At 44.1% G+C, this 19,283-nt stretch overlaps 1 pseudogene; it reads right to left on the bottom strand.

Annotated features, from left to right (window-relative positions):
• Positions 1-368: 368 nt before the first annotated feature.
• LOC118596062 lies at positions 369-539 on the bottom strand (annotated as a pseudogene).
• Positions 540-19,283: the final 18,744 nt, after the last annotated feature.

Raw genomic sequence — 19,283 nt, 5'->3', positions numbered from 1 at the left:
GCTGAATCATGTTCACTTTTTAATAATTCCTTGAGTTTACCTTTTCAGTTTGGTCAGTTGTATTGTACTTGGAATAAACATGTTTTTAAATGAATTAGAAAAAAATCTTACGATGAGTAATTCCTTTGTCTTGTTCAATAACAATATTCAAGTTTGTTTCAGAGAGACTACCATTTATATTCCTGGTCCATACTATGAGACACCAGCTTAGTTTCCTGTCTAGATAGGAAGTTAAAGGGGCAAAAATGGCCCTAAGGACAGTGTTTTTCTTTTCTTTTTTCCATCTTCACTTTTTTTTAATTCTTTATGTACAAAGTCTAGCATGATCGGTTTCACTGGGTAGACAGTCTTGAATAATCCAAGGTCTCTTAGTCCAACTTAATGAAGCCTATGTCCTTCACGTACTGACAGAAACACTTATTTCACATATTCAGCCCACACTTTTAGATCAGACTGGGGTGATTAGAGCAGACTCAGCAAGAGCGAGAACCCCGGGTGAACTTGTGTTGGTGACTCCAGTATAGCTGCTGGTGGCCCATCTTGCCTTCAGATGGCCAATGAAGAAAAAGACTGGAACAGCGTGTTTCTAAACAGTGTTGATTGTCCACAGCTCCAGCCAAGTGGCATACCAGTAAAGTGGCACTGTGGAAAACCAAAAGAAAATGATGGCCGGCAAGAAAGAAGAGGGCAGGAGGAAGGATGGTGGGTGGGGAGAATGCGAAGAGGAAGAGGAGGGAAAAGAAGAGGAAACAAGGGCAGATTCATGACGTTGGCCATTGCCAGTGGTGTAAGTAATGCCACAGTGGATGTTCTCAAGGTCCCAAATGTCACCGAGTAGTTCACAACATGCCTGTGCATTTTCTCAGTGTCTTGTAAGAGCCCGTTACCCCACCTGCTCTAAGCAATCAGTGTCATGTATGAAGATGGTTCCAGTGTGTTTTGATTATGGAATTTTTTGAGAAAAGCCAGAAATCTGGATTTGCTTGTGAAAATTCTTATCGTAAAATACGTTGACAAGTTCAAATTTTTCAAACACTTGAAAAATTGAGAGTGGGGAAAACATTTCTGAAAAGTAGATCTGGCTCTCAAATTGATGTTTTTGACCTCTGGTCTTCACATTAAACCCTCCGCAGGAAGGTCTCCCAGCCTGAAAAATGAAGCTAACTTTTAGCACATGTACAGTGTGGTGTATGAAATCTCCATTGTACAACTGTAAGACTCAGAAATGAGGATTGGAAAACCTGAGTCTAGTCCAGTTTTACTGTTGAAATTATGTAGCTGGGCCTCAGTTTCTCCATCTGTACTAGGAAACTTTTCGAAAGAGTTTGCGTGGCAGAACTTCCAGGATTATGTAATGAACATGAGTGAGACTCTCCTTGGGGACTGAACAAACTTCACAACATGGTAGATACTGTTACATGTCTCTGGGTCATTATATAGGGGCTGCAGGCTTGAAATTCATTCCCTTCTCTCCTCCTACTCTCAATTCATCAAATGGGAGCAGGATCCTTCAGTCCAGCTGGATTTAGCAGCCTGCTAAGAAGGCCTGTCCTTAAGCTTCATGACATTCAAGATGTCCCTGGGGGTAACAGTTCAGCTCTCTGAACTTTGTATAGAAGAAAGCCCCCAGTCCTGGCGTTGGTTACAACCAGAGTTGTGCTGTGTGGCTCTGCCATTGTTAACAAGGAATGTCTTTCAGTGTCACTTCCTCCTATGAGTTCCGACCTCACAGGGATTGTGACAAGAAACATCAACTGTTTCAAAAGCTAACTCTGCCTCTGGCGCAAAGTGTCCGATTAAGTTAATTACACTATCCTTGACTTACCAAGGCGTCTATTCACAGTCTCTGGATGGCCATCTGCCCAGAGGTTTGTGAAAATTTGATCTTATGTCTCTTGCTATTTAGTTTGGCCTTCTTCCCTCTGTTATTTTAGAGATTCAGCCAGAGTTAATATTTCTACAAAATTCAGACAGGTTTGGACATGGAGATTCTGATCTAATCCAAATTTGCGGGCTCAGGAATGCTCCCAGGAAGAGGCTGGCGTGTATTTTGCCCAAGAATGCTCACACTAGGAGGAAGAGAGAGTCAGATTTGAATACCCGAGTGGGCAGTTAGGTAGCTTAATCTGTGCTGTTAGTTTATTTTAAAATATTATGCACACGTTCCCTGAAGAGAGAGGGTAGGTAACTAGATTATCAGTCTAAGGCAAAAGGGAAAAAAAAATCAGTAATATTGATCTTGATTTTTCTAAATTTTTGCTGTTTTGTTCATCATAGATCTTGTATTAATTTTGATGTTTGGACTAAAATACATAAAAATTTTAGATATAAAATTTTGAATTAAGCTCTCTTTTGTTTATTTGTGTGTTGGTTTGTGGCAGGATCTGACTCTATAGCCCACGGTAATCTGGAACTTCCTTAGCCTGGGCAGGCCTTGAAGACATGACAGTTTTTCTGCCACAGATTCCCAAGCGGTAGGATTATTGGCACGGGTCCCCATGACCAATCATCTCATTTATCCTGATTACTGCATTTTTTTTTTTCAGAGACCTCTAGTTATTGCCCTTGAAGCCTGTGTACCTTCCTTGTCCTGCCTATGGCTACTTTGCTGAGTCCAATGAGTCCACGAATGACATACTGAGTCCACTTCAAATCTGTCCTGGATCATTTGAATCTAACCTAAAACATGACTCCTCTCACAAAGGCATGGTTTCGTGGTAGGACGGACACACACAACACCCACAAACAGAGACCACCGACCTAGGAATCCAAAACCCAGGGCCGGCTTTAATCTGGGTGCACTCAGGTAGATGGCTCCACACATTACTGTTTCTCAGAGACTACAGAACTTCGGTTTAAAAAAATAAGGAGCAGCACATTTTTCTTTTTCAAGTGGTCTCTGACATGTTACAATAAAATATGTATTTTAATTACTGAGCTCTGGGTGACAAATAATAAAATTCGTGGGAGGAAATGCGATTGTGTTCACTGTCTTGGTTACATGAAGACACCCCAGTCACAGTCACAGGAGACCCCTGCTGTTGTAGCCCAGCAATGGAACAATCCCTGGGACACCCCCATATCCTTTGCCTTTACAAAGTACTTTCTCTCTAATACCCCCACTCAGAAATCTGCCCAGCGTTCATTTCGCAGGTTTTTATCCAAATGCAAGTCTTATTTTATTGACTGACTGATTCCTTGAGAAAAGGTCTCAGGTAATCCAGACTGATCTCAAACTTCTCATTTAGCCAAGGCTGGCCTTGAACTCCCGATATGCTTGCCTCCACTCCCCTCCCCCCACCAAGTGCTGGGATTACAAGCTTGTGCATGTCTGACTCTCAAAGTCAACATCTGTCCCAGGAACATCTGAAAAGGCCTGGCCAATGCCTGTATCTTGCTGCAAAGGAGTTTGGGGGAATGATCTACCTGCTTTCTGGAGACACAGGATGCATACATTTGAAGGCCTTGAGTCTCGTGAACATACCGGGGCAGTTCTGGGCAGCTACAGGGTATGGCATACACCTGCAGTAACAGGTGGAGGGAGCAGACTGTTGTTAAACAGGCACCAGTGCAGAAAAGGAAAGGCTCACTTGGAGCATCCTCTCCTCTTCCCTGAAATCTCACACTTGAAGCCACCCTTGGCCCTGCCTCGCCTGGATGAACCATTCCAAGCCAGGAATGTGAGAATTCAAACTGAGATTGTCCCTCATGTGTCTCCATCATTCACTTAGACTCTCCTCATTTCCTTACCGTAGTAATTTAGTACTAATACAACAGTTCTGACCCGTGGGAGGCTCTATGCACTCATTAAGTCTGGAAATGCTTGGGAAATGCATCTGCGAAGGCTCGTGGCCAACTGTCATCATTATCATCAACCTACAGACACTCGCCCAGAAGGCAAAATATTGCAAGGTCTGAAATCCTGGCCCTGGCCCATCCCTTCATTTCCACCTTGCCTCAAAATCAATGTCTTCTTAGTTTCTTTGTTATGGATTCTTCATGGCCCAGGGTGCCAGCACCAGCATAGTGCAGTGGGCTGCAAAAGGAAGCCATGCACTCCCCTGGAGGAGCTCCTCCTGGGAACTGGAGCTGGCTGGAGCTGTCCTGCTTCTGCTTCTGCCCTAGGGTAAGTAACAGAAGCTTTGATTTGTTGTGCTTAATACAGGCTTCTCACTCTTTGTTTAGGGTTAGAAGTTATACATATAGTTCTCTCTCTCTCTCTCTCTCTCTCTCTCTCTCTCTCTCTCTCTCACACACACACACACACACACATCTCTCTGTCTCTCTCTGTCTCTTTCTGTCTCTGTCTCTCTCTGTCTCTCTGTCTCTCTCTCTCTCTCTCTCTCTCACACACACACACACACACACACACACACACACACACACACACACACACAGAGGAACAAGTATGTATCCATCTGTGTAATTGCTATGCCCTCCTTTTTCCCTGGTGTGAAGTGGTTAAACCAGGACCCATGGGCTTCTCCATTCAATCCTTCAAAAATGTGAGAAGCAGTTAGTGAGTGTTTTTTCTAAAATAACTTCTACTTTTATGGAATAATCTTTTATCGTTCTTTCTTTTCTTCCACTTTCCATCTCTTCCTCTCTTCACCTCCTCTCTTCCCTCTCTCTTGTTTATCTCTCCTGTCTTTCTCTGCTTTGTCCAATCCCATTTCTCTCTCTTCCATCTTCCAGGGTTGCATGACTTTTCTCCCTGACTCCTAATCCCACTGATTCTCTTGTTATAATCTGGGTGCAGATTATAGCAAACAAGAGTCCTTTTCAATGTCATCTTCTTATCTATGCAAATTACACAGCTTGGTGGTTCCGGAGACTCACACATCCTAACAAGGCACAGCATGAACCAGTTTTTCTGGATAACTGAACAGGATTCCAAATACAACTGTCCAAGTGGAACGCTGTACTTAAGCTCCTGCTCAGAGAGTGAGTGGAAACAGAGCTGTATTCCATGCTTCTCTTCCCATGCCATGTGCCCTGGGCCAGGCTGGACTAGGTGAAGAAAAAGGCATGCTTCTTTTTTTTTTTCTGTTTTTTGTTTTTTTTTTTTTTTGTTGTTGTTGTTTGGTTTTGTTTTTTTGGTTTTGTTTTTGGTTTTGTTTTTGTTTTGTTTTGTTTTGTTTTGTTTTGAGACAGGGTTTCTCTGTGTAGCTTTGCACCTTTCCTGGAACTTGCTTTGCAGACCAGGCTGGCCTCAAAGTCACAGAGATCTGCCTGCCTCTGCCTCCTGAGTGCTGGGATTAAAGGCGTGCGCCACCACTGCCTGGCTAAAAGGCATGCTTCTGTAATTCAATGACTAACCATAGCTCAGTCTGAGTGACCATTAACCAGGCCCTGCACATCTGCTTCCTGTACCACATCTACTCAGGTTAAATTTACTTGTTTATTTATTGTTTGGTTGGTTGGTTGGTTAGCTTTTGAGAGAGGGTCTTTCTATGTATTCCAGGCCGGCTCTGAACCTATACTCATCCCCCAACCTTGACCACCTGAGGGCTGAGATTACTGGAGTGTCCTACCATGCCCAGCTTGACACAGGCTATTTAAATCTACATCTCAGAATGAACCTCCCATGCTTTACTCCCCAGTTTCCTATTAAGGGCAAGTTGGTGGGCTACAGCATGCCATGTGCATCCACTCCACCCCATAACTTAGTTTGCTTCTCTACAGAAACAGAGGAATAAGCAATAATTGTAAGAGGTCAATCATAATTGCCTATTAGACAGACCATAATTGTAAAAAGAATAAGTTATGGAAGTTCTTCTGTATGTAGTATTACTTTAGCATAAAAACAATAATCCCAAGTAAGAATTTGTTTTTGGAAGGCTCATATAAATCAAAGGAGGCTGGTATTCAGAGAATAACAAGTTTAATTAGAGGAGGAGGAAGTCATGGAAACATCTCCAGGATGCTGAATGGACTCTTTACATGACGTTCTCAGAAACTTCAGAAGATGCCAGTGTTGCTTCTTTGTTTCATCTAGTTTCATTCCAAAGCCCTGGGCAGTTAAATCTCTAGAACTATTCTTAGTTTATGAGACTTTATGCAGCTTGTCTCCTGTCTCGCAGATGGGGCCAAGAAAGGAGACAAAAAGATTATTTTCTAATGAGGTAAACAGGCAAGAGCTGGAGGAAGGTAGGAAGAAGGTTGGCGTGTGGACCACTTTGATGTGCTTTTAGCCCAGCTCCCAAGTGGCATGAACCCCCTTTGTTTTCCATAACCACCTCTCAAAACCCTTTATTGAACTCCTTTCCTATAACGGTCATTGTGTCAGGCTGTGCATGATTGGCTAAACTGCAAATTTCCCATGGTGCACCAGGCTATCCATCTTCACATTGATTTTAGGACCTTTCCCCTAATTGACAGTCAAAAGATGACAACAGAGAGGAAAACCCACCTTATCTGAAGAGAAAGAAGAAAAAAAAAAAGCATGGGTGTGCAGGGCAGATGAGGTAGGCAGTTGGGTTGGGCTAGAAAAGAGAATTCCGAGGGAAAAGGCAGAAGGGTAGCTGTAAAAAGGGGAGAGATGAAAGGATCCTTGCTATGGGTGGAACGTGACATGTCAAAGCACTGATGTGACAGCAAGGACAGAGTGTCCATGTCCCACAGATGTGTCTGTCAGAATGACACTGAGGTTGGTTTGCAAAGATTGACAAGAAGACACCGTGGATGGATGTGGCAGAGTACAGTGACCTGTTATTTTCCTATGGTGCTATTTACCTATAGCTCTTAATTAGTTAGCCAAGGTATTGCTTCTTAGGGCATCAGCACAGGAAATAGAAACACTCGGGTATTTCCAGCTGGCAGAGGCGAGGAAGAAGTCAGGAGATTTGCCAACAGAGTGTAGGTTTCAAGGCAAAATTGTCCATCAGATTCAAAGAACAGGAAGAGGCTGCTGCAATTGTAATCAGGGGTCGTCACCGCTTCATGCCATGAACCAGAAGCTGAGGCTGCTCTGGCCATACCCACATCTGCTGCACTCGTACACCAGGCACCACAGCCATGGAGACCTCTGCCTTCCATTTCCTCATAAAACCTAGGCAAGAGCAGCTGCTGGCCCAACCAGCTCTTCACAGTATAGCTGGGACAAAGCCTGAAGAGGTCACCTTAGGCATGCTAAGATCTCCATGGAAACACCCAGTCACATAATGCATTTCATGATGGCCTGAAGGTAGGCTGAGTGGTAAGACCTTTAGACAAGTTACTTCCTTCTGAACTGAAGTAGTTCACCGTGGAGCTGCCGTCAGGAAGAGACAGAGACAGAGAGTCTCTCCTGCGTCCCTCCGCAGCAGCTTCAGAGTTACCACCCTTATTTGAAACTCACTGATTTTCTTGTCAGTATTCTAGCAGTTACATTATCTAAAATGTTATTGACCGAATCTATGTTGTTCTTTCTCAGATTACACATTTTCCAAAATGTACAACGAACAAGCAAGCCACCCCTTCCTCCCTCCCCCAAAAAATCTTGGAATAAATAGACACTAGTCACAGAATGGCTCTATTTATTATATTATTGTCTCAAATTCTTAAGTCCCACCAACAGTGTGGGGTGCCTGAACTTTGCCTGATAAATGGCCAAGTGGGCCTATGGGATTACCTAATACTGTGTCTTAGTAGGCAGTAACTCTTCCTAGGCCTTGTCTAGTACTCCCCCTCCCCCCTCCCACCATTGTCTCAGTCTGTTCAGCCTGGGAGAAGAAACACTGTGAGGTAAATGGATTTCAGCAGCAGCAGAGGAGTTTCTCACAGAGCTGGAGGCTGGGGATTAGGGAGCCAGCAGAACAGGCTTCTGCTGAGGGCTCCCTGCAGACTGCAGGTTGTTGTTTAGCTGCGGCCTTGCGTGTGTGGTAAAAAGAGAGTGAGAGAGCTTTGTGTGTTGTTTGAGAAGTCACTGATTCCATTCACAGGGTTCTGCCCCGTGACCTAAGCTAGCCATTGCCAAATTCCTAATACATCACAGAAGGGCTAAGGAGTTAAACATAGGAATCTGAAGGTATATATACAGTCAGTTGGTCCCTATCACCAACACACACACACACACACACACACACACACACACACACACACAGAGATATACAGATAGACACACACAGATAGACACACACAGACACACACACACACACACAGACATACATACATACACACACGAGATATACAGACTCACAAAGATACACATACGGACACATAGAAAGACACACACAAAGACACACCACACACACACACACACACACACACACACACATTCAGACAGACACACACACACACAGACACATACAAAGACACACACAAAGACACACCACACACACACACACACACACACACACACACACACACACACACACACACAATGATTTCCTTGGTACCATTCTTCTGCCCTCAAAAGCATGGTTTTAGGAAAACAAAGGGAAATGATACCTGGTCACAAAACAAATGTGAAGCCATGTGTTGTAATGAAAACACATGTTTAAGTTTCTTCCAGTGACTAAATGGTCAGAGTAGCTGACTTTAAGAATGAGCCTGGTCGCCAAGGGTGGCTCACTGTGGAGCTTCTGCATACACTCGGCCATTGCCTTGTGCTGTGCTTGGGAGAACATCACCACGGACTGATGAGGATCCGCGTCCTGTGACAGATCTGGTTTGGGCTGCTGGCATTTCTCAGATCAGCTAATGACTAAGCCATGATTACACAACTTTATCAAACAGCGTCCATGCTGTAAACAGTCCGAACATACTATTCTCTGATCCTTCCTTTAATTGACACAGACATTCTTTTCATTAGCCTGGTGTGTGATTCACAGAACATTCTTTCACAGGATGAAGAAAGTAGAGAGAGAACTCGGTTGGGTGGCAAGATCTGGGGACAGGACTGTTTCTGCTGGTGAAGGTTCTGTGACAGCAGGATCTTCGCACAGCTGTTTCTTCAGGGGAGTGGCACAGGGCTCCATTGGTATTCGTGGCATCATGAGCTAATGCACTGAATGCCTGGATCTGGAGGTGAGAAAGTCCAGACACATTGATTGTTATCCCTCCAATCTAGATAGTCGATATACTAGTGTAGAGGCCTTGTTCCTACTGGAGATGGACATCCGCCATGCTGAGGGCTCTTGACTTCTGAGAATCAATAACTAGATCAAAGTGAGCTTTTGCTCACTTGGGTTTGATAAGAGGATTTTGCCCTTAGGGAAGAGACTGTTTCCTAGTGGAAGAGAAAGCCACATGGTCATGCTAGGGTCAGGCAGTTGAGCGGCTCATCCAGGTCCTGGGACTTCCCAGCTAAGCAGCCTGCTTTTCCTGCCTCTCTTTCCCCTTGGCAACACCCCTCATCTGTTCTCTCAGCAGAGTGCAAGTGCCCAAGAGAGAGCCAGTTGGCATCTTCTCTCATGTTGGTTTCCGCCCAGTTCTGCAGTTCCTGCAGGGCCCTTCTGTAGCTGATGTTCGTCCCCAAGCAGCACAGCTCCCTGGGAGACCTGGAAGGCCAGTGCCAGGAATGCACAAAATGGAGAGAGGACCCTTCTTTTGAGAACTGACTCCCATGGCAACCCAGTGTGATGTTCCTCTAGTTCTGCTCCAAGCTGGCTGCTCTGGCACAGCTGGCTGACTTAACATTGCCTTGAATTATTTATCGGCTTCTGCAGAGAAACAAAAGCAGAGTCTCTCTGTCTCCCCCAGAACTCACTGTGCTACTCTTTGACCAAGGGAAACCTGAAAATTCACCATGAGCCGCCTGAACTCGCCAAGACACTTTGGAAAGGACTAGGGGAAGGACCCACCATCTTCTCCTTGAAGACCTCTGGAGTCCTACTGAGTGAGTGGATGGCGCTGTTTACTGGCTCCTTATTCTTTGATATCCTTCACAGTTCTATAGAAAGGCAGGCAGACTTCCAGTTGGATAATCTCCATAATTTGGCAGGTACCAGAGATGAGGACAAATTCTCCTTCACCCAGCCTCCAAGGCGCCTCCCCTGACAAGCTCCACACATCTGGTCCCAGGCAGCCCAGATTTGCCTAAGAACATGGATGGGAGAAACAAAAGTGGCTTTCTTCTCACAATCACTGAATTTAAACCTCTATAAACCTCACACCCTTGACTTTCAATCCAAGCCCTTGGATCCTACGTCTCCAGGGAAATATAACTCACCAGTTAAAACAGTGGTTCTCGACCTTCCTAAAGCAGCAACCCCTTAATGCAGTTCCTTTTGTTGTGGTGAACCCCACCCCCAACCATAAATTATTTGTTGCTACTTCATAACTGTAGTTTTGCTATTGTTATGAATCACAATGTAAATATCTGATGTGCAGGGTATCTGCTATGTGGCCAAAGGGGATCATGACCCACAGATTGAGAACAGCTGAGCTAGAAATTCCACCTTTGTCTCTGTATAGGAACTTCCATCGTCTCCCATTAACTTCCTCCTTCCCCATGCCTGACTGGAAGGAATTCAACACTGAAGTCTCTACCTCTACCCCGATCCCTTCTGCTCAGCTTCCTGCTCTTTCATGAATACTTCAGTAGCCCATTTTATTAATAACTTTTCTCATTGCTGTGATGAAACATCATACAGAAGCAACTTTGGAAGCAAAGGATGACTTTGGCTCACAGGTCAAGGGGATGTCGTCCATCACAGCAGGGAAAACTCAGCAGCAAGAATGAGGTGGTTGGTCATGTTGTGTCCACAGTCAGGAGGCAGAGATGAACACTGGGGCTCAATTTGTTTTCCTTTCTTTATTCAGTCTAGGACATCAACTCACAGGATGACGTCACCCATATTTAGGGTGGGTTTCCCCACCTGAGTGACCCGATCTAGAACACTCTCTCATAGGCAGTCCTGGAATGTGACACTATCGACCATCACATCTGTATACAGCTGTCTATATAACATCTGTATTAACAACTCTATTCAGCTGTCTTCCAGAGGTGCTGTGGTATGCTAAGCAGGGAAGCAAGTGGCCTGGGAATGAATCTCACTTATTACTCCTTTGAACCTGGAGAAGTAGCAGGCTGCCGTCAGCAGTTAGTAGATTTTGGCAACCTTTGTCAATCAGAAGTATGACTGTCCCTCAACAATGTCACTAAATGTGTATGTTACCATGACAATAAATTGTCAACAAAAATCTGTCAAAAAGCCAAATATTGACTGGTCAACAGGCACAAAACTGAGCCCCTCAATTTCACTTTCAAAGTTTAGTTTCATTTTGCTGTCAACTACACCAACAAGCATCCTGCTTACAAAAGCTACTTGGTCACCTCATGACTTGAGAGAGAAGTCAACAGAGGGACAATAGAACCAGCCTGGGACCCAAGAGAAGTGGCCCTTCTGGGTCTAGTTGACTGCTGAAGACACATCAGACCTTAAAGGAAAACACGCATACCAATGGGACACTGGAGTTGACTCACCACAGGTCAGAACAATAAATGATTTCATGACTGTAGGCCTCCCTTTGCTCATGCAAGGATGGTTCAAGGATTAAAGGAGTTGGTTAATTCATAGAAAACCATTAACCAGAGCTCGGCACATAGTAAGCACTCGATAAAGTTGTTTGTTATTCTTGGGTATGCTCATTTCCCATCCACCTACATAATTCTCCCTTTGGCCTTAACCGCCCCTGCCAGGATTTATACCATCTTTGTTGCTACATTTTTTCAAACACCCAAACTCTACTCCAATTTTCCACTTCTGTCTACATTCTCATTTTTATTTCTTATTTAAATCCTCAAACATCTGTTGGATTTCTAACAAGCGTGCTGGCATCCTGTATTTCTGGATGGAAAGAATTTTAAGGGATGCACAGACTGTTTCTGATTCCTGATGTTTCTACTTGCTATTTTGCAACTTTGCAGGGGTATGGGAATCACAGGCACGTGGTGGACATCCTAATTTAAATTTAATTCTTTAGCCGGGCTAACTATCATTGGTCTTTACGTGTGTATCTCTGATAAACTCAATTATAAGGAAATAAATGAGGATGAGCTGCAGAAACAAACACATTGAGTGATATTTTTTAAACATAAACTCTGCCCGGGATGTAGAGATTAGAAAAATGTGTTGCATTCTCACTGATCCTTGGGCATAAATCTCACATGTCTATCAAGACAGTACCCTCACTGGCATAGTGCACCACTTATTTTTGACATGCACACTCCCCACCCTCCCCCCACCCCCTGCCACTCCGACCCATGAATGGGCACATAGTAGATGATTCTGTTTCTCACTGGCTGTGTGACTTTAAATAGATCACCTCTAGCCCCTCACATTTGAAAAAGAGAGATAAGACTATCCTAGGAGAGAAGAACATGGGTCTGTCTTGCTAATGCTGCATTCCCAGGCAAGATCTGCGTGGGTTAATCAGCGAATTCCATACAAACCCGACTAACAAATCGGCACATGTACTAGGTAACTATAAGACTCTTGCATACATGCTGCTGTTTCTTTCTGAGTCTGGAAGCTCTTAGAAGCATCCCATGAGCGGAAGAAGATAATCTTAGTCATAAAAGATTAGGATCACAGTTGGACTCCGGGAGATGCAGCACGTAACTCGTAACTCCTCACTATTCCCATGCGGTTGCTTTTAAGTCCAAAGAGAACCTGCTGCTGGCTCATCTGCCTCACTCAGCTGCTGCAGCATCAGCTCCATTTGTCCAAGGGTGCCCTGCTCCAGGCTCTAGCTAGGGAAGCCAGACACAAGTCAGCGTGGAGCCCAGCACCCATATGGAAGATTACCATAGCACTGCCAAAATAATGTTTTTATTCTACTGACCCCTTTTCCCGGGGTGGATTGGCAAGCGAGAAGCTGAGAGGGGATGAGTGACCTCCCTTCTGCAGGCATGGAGTGACGTACACATTCAGTGGTGTTCATGGCTGTGGCTGAGCTTCACTTAGCCTTCCTCAGACTTTGTCTAAAGTTCTGTGTGACCTTCAATGATTTCCCTTATCTCTTTCGGAAGTTTATTCTGCAACAAAATCCTTTTGGTGACAGCATTCTTTTACATACTTAAAAATTACCCCAAGCCCCCAAATATCTCTCATTGTATCTATATCTTTATCTATAGCTTTGTTTTCTAGAGTTTCAGTTACCCACTGTCCAAAAAATATTAATGGGAAATACCAGAAACAATCTTGTAAGTCTTAAATCATTTTTGTTATAGTACATAATTAGTCAAATTTATTAATTGTTGCTAATTTCTTACAATGTCCAATGTATTACTTCAATTTCAACAACGCTGTTTATGTATGGTGTGTGTGTGTGGGGGGGGTTATGATATAGGCCCTGGCACTAAATGTGGCTTCAGGTATCTACTGTTTCAAAACACTGGCCCCATTGGTAAGAGAGGAGCACTGTGTTGATGTTTACTTTAGTAGACAGTGAAGCCGGGTGAAACGTAACACACACATACAAACTCATCTGTCACTGTCTGGAAGGCCCTTCAGATCCATGTGCTAAAGTCTTGGCCTTCAGCTTGGCACTCATGGAAGGTAGTAGAAACCTGTAAAAGTCAGGGTCTGGGTAGAGATCTTCAGTCTTTGAATGCACTAATTTCTTTCTCTGTTTTTACTTCCTAGTTGCTGTGAGGTGAATAGCTTTATTCCACCAAATGGTCCTGACATAATAAACTCTGAGCCACAGGCCCAAAGCCACAGGACTAGATAATCCCAGGTAGACTGGACCCTCTAAAGAGCTGTAAGCCCAGACAAATACTCCCCTTTTCACATTATCTCAGGTATTTTGTTGGAATAACACAGAGCTGAGATCATCAGAACAAAGACGTTAACATATGCCATGGAATTTCTGAAAAAAACGCAACAATACGCTTAAGAGAGATCCAACTTATTATCCAAATGGGAAACAGCTTTGACCTTGCTGACCTCAGACTTCTCCTTGAAGACTGCTGATCCAAAGCCTTGACACTCTCCCATCACACAGGGCATTCAAGATTGTCTTAAGCCAAGGGCAAAATGACTAAGTTCTTTTCATTTCAAGATGTCAAAACACACTGTCACACTTTTTGTTTTTGACCTTCAGAGCCATTGGGAGCTACACGGGTAAGGCTACCCCTATAAACTCCCTTCCTTCCCATGTGCCCTGCTGGTTGCCAGCAGTCTGTCACGGGAGTGGGGGACCTCAGGACTGCCTCCCACCTGCCTTGTCCCTGCCAGGCCAGTCCTGGAGCCAACACTTAAGGTACAGCCTGTCCTTGTGAGAACGGTACCATGGAAAATAACTTCTGGGGGAGCTGGGAAGAAACTGACATCTGAAGGTGAGGTTTCTTCGTTTGGCCCAGAGAACTCTTTGTACTTTCTGTCCAACACTTTGTTGGCAAAAACACAGTACCCAGGGCCAGACTGTGGGGTCCCGCAGGAAGCAAGGGTGAACGGTGCCCAGCAGGCAGTACTAACAGAGAGTGGCTGAGGTCAAACAGAGGGGAACAGTCTCCACCAATGCGGATTGGAGGCCCACGAGTGCCTGGGAACCTGGTTCAGGGAAAGGCTAGGCTCTGTTCAGTGTCTCCGAGGGCTCTGGACAAATGACAGGTGATAGGATGGCTCATGTGTCCTACGCAGACCAGCAGGCACTTTTGTAAAACTACATCTTGTATCCAAATGGCAGCTTTACCAAGATTTTAGCATTGGGGGTTGAGTGGATGCCTGATTGACTGTCCTGTTTCTGTATTCCTCTTCTGTCATCTCTCTGATTTAAATTTTTTAAATTTTAACTTAAAAAGGCTTTTCCTACCATCCCCTCTCGCAGGATAAGATGCAGGATACAGAGATGATGGTGTACTTTTGTAATCCACTGTAACATCAGCGTGAGCAAGTCTGACATAGTGTTAGCACTGCAGGGAGAGGTGTCTGCTTTACAGTCTCTTAGGAAGCCAGACAGGTCACCATGACAACAAGGCAGGACCACGCCAGAGAAGGCACAATCCCGTCCCCAGGCAACAGTGCATCTGGGACTGCTACCCGCTCTCTTACCTTCCCTTTCCAAACTCCTATCTCCTTTCCGGGGTAGAGTGCTACCCAAGGCTCTGTTCTGGGACCTCCTAGAATTTGTGGAAAAATTGCGTAATTCTCCTTACACATTTTAAAATTGAGATGCATAATTAGTTTATAAAATTAAATAATTGGAAAGGATATAACTTACTCACTTCAATGTATAGAAATGCCACCATTATCTACTCAAAAAGCTCATGGACAAACTTTTTATTTAAAAAAAATTTTTTTTCACTTTTTTCTTTGTTGAACTAATTTCTATTCATGTTACCCATAGAACTTTATATTAGTATGGTATATGCTCGATAGTCATTTATAGATTAGCATATCAATTCTAGATAGCAAAGTATGCATTTTAATGAAAATGTTATGTATTTTATTTTATCTAGATTATTTATTGGTTACTGTTAATATAAAAATGAGGAAATTCAATTTACTAGCCATTGTAAGATTCTGAATGCCACTAAATACTCCAGAATGACTTATCATTGTGATTTGTGTTAGTACATAATTGGGTGAAATAAAATTATGGCATAAAATTTTAAAATAACAACTAACACCATTAAAGAAGAAGGCCTTTCAGGTGAGATTAATTGGTACATCCTAGATGGAATTTTTTTTTTTTTTTATTGTCAAATGCAACCACATTCTGTGACAAGTGAATGTCAGAGAAGCTCTTGGCCACTAGGCCGACAGGAAAGTCGACGCAAACAAGGTACTGCCTCCCAATTAAAAAGGGAATACAGACTTGTAATACATGATCATCTTTTCTGGCAAAAACTCAAAAAATGGTTCTCCATGGGTTTGATTAAATATTCTCATGTCATTTGCTTTCATTTGCAGCTATAATCTTTAACCTTTTTCTACTTGAAATCAATGCCAAATATGTAGCTGAGACACAGGCATCAATATTTCAAACATTCATTTGGCATCTTAGCAGGTTTGCCTCTGGTGGACTTTCCCTTTGGAAAGCGGCCCCCAGGGCCATCACAGAGGGGGAAATAGAAATAGAGAACGAGTATGAGCATGACACTCCCCCAAGGTTCTTCCACAGGCTGAGCACAGGGAAGGGCCATACAGAAGTAAGACTTGAACTTGCTTCTTTAAAAATTACCCATTAGGCATCTCTTCTTTGATAACACTTGCTAAGCCCAGCAGCGCATTGCCCAGAGACTCCCTTTGTATCAGTCCCATGATGTTACACACTTTCTGCTCTCTTCATGTCTTCATGCGCAGTATCTACAGCCCTTACTTCACTAGGCTGACTAGAACGGTCTTCACACTCCATGTCCCCTTGTCCTGTCCTCCCTCTCCCATGACCCCTTGTCTTCCTAGCAGAGCTCTCAGTGAGAACTTCAGTCCTGAGTGTGGGGTAAATGCCTTGATTGCAAAACCAGAAAGAGACTGGAGCCCTAGTCCAGAAAGAAAACTCCAAACGGAAAAACAAACAAAAAAAAACAAACAAACCCACAGCTCTTTCAACCCAGACAGCAAAATGGCATGGTCAAATAAAATTTGCTATGACCTAGTCCCATAGAGTTTTCCTCATTGGCACAGTGGAAATGGCATTTAAGAATTTCCATGGAAAGTGGCTCCTCTTAACCAAAGGAAGACACCCCTAAATGGAGACCCTTCCCTCCCCCTCACCAACTGCCCATAACCCTACATACCCCAGCGGTTCTTGACCTCCATGCCCTCTGCTTTCTTAGCAATGTACTGAATAAACTGCTTTATTCTTCTACTTTGTGCTAATGTGTGATTCCTTTACCAATTTCCAGTAATCCTCACCATCCTAGGTCCCGATCTTTCTGACTGTGGCACATTAGGATGTGAGTGCTAACATCTGAATCCATGTGGATGCATCATTTACAGACGTGAGGTGGACAGTTTCGAAGGGTCTTGCTTCTTGGTAGGAAAGTAAGGGAGATGCTCCCAGTTCTTAGCCTCTAGCATCCTTTCTGACTTCTTTCTCTCCTCTACAGTCTTTATAACAGAGCACTTCGACCAACTAACTGGATAAGAATGGAAATTGACAGAGAAAAAAATAGACTTATCTATAGTTTGGTCAAATCCGGGGAGAGAAAAATTCCTAGTTTTTTCCTGCCTTTCTTGTAGTGGTCATGATTTTAAAGAGAAGAGAAAATAAAAATCCAAGAAATATGTGTGCTGGATAGTTTTATGCCAACTTGAAAAAAGTTGGAGTCATCTGAGAGAAGGGAACCTCAATTAAGAAAATGCCTTCCAAGCCGGGCGGTGTTGGTGCATGCCTGTAATCCCAGCACTTGGGAGGCAGAGGCAGGTGGATCTCTGTGAGTTTGAGGCCAGCCTGGTCTACAGAGTGAGATGCAGGACAGGCTCCAAAGCTACAGAGAAACCCTGTCTCAAAAAACAAAAAAAAACAAAAAAAAAAAAAGAAAGAAAGGAAAGGAAAAGAAAAGAAAAGAAAAGAAAAGAAAAAAGAAAATGCCTCCATAAGATCAGGAGATATAAGACAATTTCTTAGTGATTGACGTATGAGAGCCCAACCCATTATGGGTGGTGCCATCCCTGGGCTGGTGGTCCTGGGCTCTACAGAAAGCAGGCTAAGCAAGCCATGGTGAGCATGCCTATAAACAGCACCCTTCTATGACCTCTGCATCAGCTCCCGCCTCCACGTTCCTGCCCTATTTGAGTCCCTTGCCCTGACTTCCATCGATGATGAACAGTGATGTGGAAGCACAAGCCAAATAAACCCTTTTCTCCCAAACTTGCTTTTTGGTCATGGTATTTCACTGCAGCCATAGAAACTCTAAGACAAGTTGGTACCAGGGTTGTGGTACAGGATTGTGGGGTATGACTTGACCGACCTGACCTTGTTGTTTTGGAGAGGATTGTAGAAGGACTTGGGAACTTTGTGCAAGAAAAGCCACTGAGTATTCCCTGCCTGGTGAGCTGTTCTGTGCGAGCTTGGAAGATAAGAATGTTGAAGGCACGGCAGAAGATGGAGGCCTGGCTTATGAGGTCTTAGAGGGAAGTTTAAAGTTGGAGCCATTAGTTATTTTGAATTAGAATTCTGTGGTTCTGGTTAGCAGGGGCTGAGGAATCAGCTATGATTAACAAGATACCAGAACTACTAAAGTGAAACCTTTGCTTTGCTGGTCAGCTGGAGCTGAGAAATTAGCAGCGATTAAGAAGAGAGCAGCATTGCTGAGGTGAAATCTTCTGGAAAGTGTTTCCTGAGGGTCAGCACACACAAACTGTGTTCCAGAGTTCCACAAGGTTGTGCCTTGTGCTGGCAGCTGAACTTGGTAGTGTAAGTAAGTCACCCAGGTGACACTGGATTTGCAGGCATGAAGGAGTCACGGAGTGCAGCTGGGAGCTGGCACTCTGCGAGGTGGGGGCCATTGGTGAAGGTGGCAGTTAAAGACCCAGGATTGAAGGAGTCACGCAGAGAAGTTGAGGCTTGGCACTATGAAGAGTGTCTGTCAGAGGCCACTGGTGAAAGTGAAGCCCAGTTGCAGCAGAGGAGCCCAGCGTTTTGGAGATGCTAGTATTATGGGATGACTGCTAAGCACAGCAGCAGCCCTGGAGTGAAACCAGCCAGAGCCTAGAAGACAAGCTATGTGTGCTGCAGAGGGCAGAGCTGGAGAAGTGACCCAAGCCCCTTGGAAGGGCCCAGAAGACCGTAAGTGAATCCTAGCTATTGGATGCTGGGTATTTACACCTTTGGAGTTTGGCTTTGCTTTGACTTGATTGTGACTGTGCCCTGGTTCTTCCCTCTTGAAGTAAGAAAGTATTTAATTTGTTTTTAATTTACGGTAATCCACAGTTGAGATATTTTGAAGTTTAAAAGACTTTGGATTTTAAAGGAAACTAAACTTTTAATGTATTCGAATTTGTAAAGACTGTGGGATTTTTATAGTTTTAATGTGAGATCTTGGGGATGAACGAGAAAGGAAAGGTTATTGCTTAACGGTGATGTGTTTGTGTGACAAGCTAACAAGGGGTCAATTGTGTCAGATAGTTTTATATCAACTTGACACAAGCTGAAGTCACCTGAGAGGAGGGAACCTCAATTTTTATAAAAAGCCTCTATAAGATCAGGTTGTAGCAGGCCTGTAGGGCATTTTCTTAATTAGTGATTGATGGAGGAGGACCCATCCCACTGTGAATGGTGCCATCCCTGGGCTGGTGGTCCTGGGTTCTCCAAGAAAGCAGCCTGAGCAAGCCATGGGATCAAGCCGGTAAACACCACCCCTCCATGGCCTCTGCATCAGCTCCTGCCTCCACATTCCTGACCTG

This window comes from Onychomys torridus, chromosome 15 (genome assembly GCF_903995425.1).
Source record: "Onychomys torridus chromosome 15, mOncTor1.1, whole genome shotgun sequence".
NCBI classification, from domain to species: Eukaryota; Metazoa; Chordata; class Mammalia; order Rodentia; family Cricetidae; genus Onychomys; species Onychomys torridus.
The sequence above is the reverse complement of the archived record's forward strand: the minus strand, read 5'-3'. Positions and strand labels throughout refer to the sequence as shown.